Source organism: Diorhabda sublineata, chromosome 10 (genome assembly GCF_026230105.1).
Source record: "Diorhabda sublineata isolate icDioSubl1.1 chromosome 10, icDioSubl1.1, whole genome shotgun sequence".
In the NCBI taxonomy this organism is placed as follows: domain Eukaryota; kingdom Metazoa; phylum Arthropoda; class Insecta; order Coleoptera; family Chrysomelidae; genus Diorhabda; species Diorhabda sublineata.
Window position 1 is genome coordinate 23,536,713 of NC_079483.1, and position 4,794 is coordinate 23,541,506.

Below are 4,794 nucleotides of genomic sequence, written 5' to 3' on the forward strand. Positions count from 1 at the left end.
ACATCATATATTTGAGTGAATTTGCATTTAACATGGTAAAATATCGTCGATTTACATCCATTGAAGCCCATTGAGGTCGATGGTCACTCTGTTTTGATTGAACATTCTCGAAATCTATTTCCGACATTTTGAGTCCAAACACATCATTTCTTATATATTCGAGTTAATTTGTATCTAACTTGGTGAGATATCGTCAATTTACATCCATTGGAGCCCATTGAGGTCGATGGTCACTCTGTTTTGATTGAACATTCTCGAAATCTATTTCCGACATTTTGAGTCCAAACACATCATTTCTTATATATTCGAGTTAATTTGTATCTAACTTGGTGAGATATCGTCAATTTACATCCATTGGAGCCCATTGAGGTCGATGGTCACTCTGTTTTGATTGAACATTCTCGAAATCTATTTCCGACATTTTGAGTCCAAACACATCATTTCTTATATATTCGGGTTAATTTGTATCTAACTTGGTGAGATATCGTCAATTTACATCCATTGAAGCCCATTGAGGTCGATGATCACTATGTTTTGATTGAACATTTTCGAAATCTATTTCTGCCATTTTAAGTGCAAACACATCATATATTTGAGTGAATTTGCATCTTACATGGTAAGATATCGTCGCTTCACATCCAATGAAGTTCATTGAGGTCGATGGTCACTGTGTTTTGATTGAACATTTTCGAAATCTATTCCCGCCATTTTAAGTCCAAACACATCATATATTTGAGTGAATTTGCATCTAACATGGTAAGATATCGTCGATTTACATCCAATGAAGCCCATTGAGGTCGATGGTAACTCTGTTTTGATTGATTATTTTCGAAATCTAATTCTGCCATTTTAAGTCCAAACACATCAATTCTTATATATTTGAGAGAGTTTGCATCTAACTTCATCAGATATCGTCGATTCACATCCATTCAATCCTATTGAGGTCGACTGTCACTCTGAATTGATTCAACATTTTCAAAATCTGTTTCCGCCATTTTAGGTCCAAACACATCATATATTTGAGTGAATTTGCATCATACATGATAAGATATCGTCGATTTACATCCAATGAAGACCATTGAGGTCGATGGTCACTCTGTTTTGATTAAACATTTTCGAAACATATTTCCGCCATTTTAAGTCCAAACACATCATATATTTGAGTGAATTTGCATCTAACATGGTAAGATATCGTCGATTTTCATCCATTGAAGCCCATTGAGGTCGATGGTCACTCTGTTTTGATTGAACATTTTCGAAATCTATTTCCGCCATTTTAAGTCCTAACACATCATATATTTGAGTTAATTTGCATCTAACATAGTAAGATATCGTCGATTTACATCCAATGAAGCCCATTGAGGTCGATGGTAACTCTGTTTTGATTGAACATTTTCGAAATCTATTTCTGCCATTTTAAGTCCAAACACATCATATATTTGAGTGAATTTGCATCTTACATGGTAAGATATCGTCGATTTACATCCAATGAAGCTCATTGAGGTCGATGGTCACTGTGTTTTGATTGAACATTTTCGAAATCTATTCCCGCCATTTTATATCCAAACACATCATATATTTGAGTGAATTTGCATCTAACATGGTAAGATATCGTCGATTTACATCCAATGAAGCCCATTGAGGTCGATGGTAACTCTGTTTTGATTGAACATTTTCGAAATCTATTTCTGCCATTTTAAGTCCAAACACATCATATATTTGAGTGAATTTGCATCTTACATGGTAAGATATCGTCGATTTACATCCAATGAAGCCCATTGAGGTCGATGGTCACTCTGTTTTGATTGAACATTTTCGAAACATATTTCCGCCATTTTAAGTCCAAACACATCATATATTTGAGTGAATTTGCATCTTACATGGTAAGATATCGTCGATTTACATCCAATGAAGCTCATTGAGGTCGATGGTCACTGTGTTTTGATTGAACATTTTCGAAATCTATTCCCGCCAATTTAAATCCAAACACATCATATATTTGAGTGAATTTGCATCTAACATGGTAAGATATCGTCGATTTACATCCAATGAAGCCCATTGAGGTCGATGGTAACTCTGTTTTGATTGATTATTTCCGAAATCTAATTCTGCCATTTTAAGTCCAAACACATCAATTCTTATATATTTGAGTGAGTTTGCATCTAACTTCATCCGATATCGTCGATTCACATCCATTCAATCCTATTGAGGTCGACTGTCACTCTGAATTGATTCAACATTTTCAAAATCTGTTTCCGCCATTTTAGGTCCAAACACATCATATATTTGAGTGAATTTGCATCTTACATGATAAGATATCGTCGATTTACATCCAATGAAGACCATTGAGGTCGATGGTAACTCTGTTTTGATTGAATATTTTCGAAATCTACTTCTGCCATTTTAAGTCCAAACACATCATATATTTGAGTGAATTTGCATCTCACATGATAAGATATCTTCGATTTACATCCAATGAAGCCCATTGAGGTCGATGGTAACTCTGTTTTGATTGAACATTTTCGAAATCTATTTCTGCCATTTTAAGTCCAAACACATCATATATTTGAGTGAATTTGCATCTTACATGGTAAGATATCGTCGATTTACATCCAATGAAGCTCATTGAGGTCGATGGTCACTGTGTTTTGATTGAACATTTTCGAAATCTATTCCCGCCATTTTAAATCCAAACACATCATATATTTGAGTGAATTTGCATCTTACATGATAAGATATCGTCGATTTACATCCAATGAAGACCATTGAGGTCGATGGTCACTCTGTTTTGATTGAACATTTTCGAAACATATTTCCGCCATTTTAAGTCCAAACCCATCATATATTTGAGTGAATTTGCATCTAACATGGTAAGATATCGTCGATTTACATCCATTGAAGCCCATTGAGGTCGATGATCACTATGTTTTGATTGAACATTTCTGAAATCTACTTCCGTCATTTTAAGTCCAAACACATCATATATTTGAGTGAATTTGGATTTTACATGGTAAGATATCGTCGATTCACATCCATTGAAGCCCATTGAGGTCGATGGTCACTCTGTTTTGATTGAACATTTTCGAAATCTATTTCCGCCATCTTAAGTCCAAACACATCATATATTCGAGTGAATTTGCATCTAACATGGTGAGATATCCGCGATTTACAACCATTGATGACAGTTGAGGTCGATTGTAACTTTGTTTTGATTGAACATTTCCGAAATCTATTTCCGTCATTTTAAGTCCAAACACATCATATATTTGAGTGAATTTGCATCTTACATGGTAAGATATCGTCAATTTTACATCCAATGAAGTCCATTGAGGTCGATGGTCACTATGTTTTGATTGAACATTTTCGAAATCTATTCCCGCTATTTTAAGTCCAAACACATCATATATTTGAGTGAATTTGCATCTAACATGATAAGATATCGTCGATTTACATCCAATGGAGCCCATTGAGGTCGATGGTAACTGTGTTTTGATTGAATATTTTCGAAATCTTTTTCCGCCATCTTAAGTCCAAAAACATCATATATTTGAGTGAATTTGCATCTTACATGGTAAGATATCTTCGCTTTACATCCAATGAAGCCCATTGAGGTCGATGGTCACTATGTTTTGATTGAACATTTTCGAAATATATTCCCGCCATTTTAAGTCCAAACACATCATATATTTGAGTGAATTTGCATCTAACATGGTAAGATATCGTCGATTTACATCCAATGAAGCCCATTGAGGTCGATGGTAACTCTGTTTTGATTGATTATTTTCGAAATCTAATTCTGCCATTTTAAGTCCAAACACATCAATTCTTATATATTTGAGAGAGTTTGCATCTAACTTCATCAGATATCGTCGATTCACATCCATTCAATCCTATTGAGGTCGACTGTCACTCTGAATTGATTCAACATTTTCAAAATCTGTTTCCGCCATTTTAGGTCCAAACACATCATATATTTGAGGGAATTTGCATCATACATGATAAGATATCGTCGATTTACATCCAATGAAGACCATTGAGGTCGATGGTCACTCTGTTTTGATTGAACATTTTCGAAACATATTTCCGCCATTTTAAGTCCAAACACATCATATATTTGAGTGAATTTGCATCTAACATGGTAAGATATCGTCGATTTTCATCCATTGAAGCCCATTGAGGTCGATGGTCACTCTGTTTTGATTGAACATTTTCGAAATCTATTTCCGCCATTTTAAGTCCAAACACATCATATATTTGAGTGAATTTGCATTTAACATGGTAAAATATCGTCGATTTACATCCATTGAAGCCCATTGAGGTCGATGGTCACTCTGTTTTGATTGAACATTCTCGAAATCTATTTCCGACATTTTGAGTCCAAACACATCATTTCTTATATATTCGAGTTAATTTGTATCTAACTTGGTGAGATATCGTCAATTTACATCCATTGGAGCCCATTGAGGTCGATGGTCACTCTGTTTTGATTGAACATTCTCGAAATCTATTTCCGACATTTTGAGTCCAAACACATCATTTCTTATATATTCGAGTTAATTTGTATCTAACTTGGTGAGATATCGTCAATTTACATCCATTGGAGCCCATTGAGGTCGATGGTCACTCTGTTTTGATTGAACATTCTCGAAATCTATTTCCGACATTTTGAGTCCAAACACATCATTTCTTATATATTCGGGTTAATTTGTATCTAACTTGGTGAGATATCGTCAATTTACATCCATTGAAGCCCATTGAGGTCGATGATCACTATGTTTTGATTGAACATTTTCG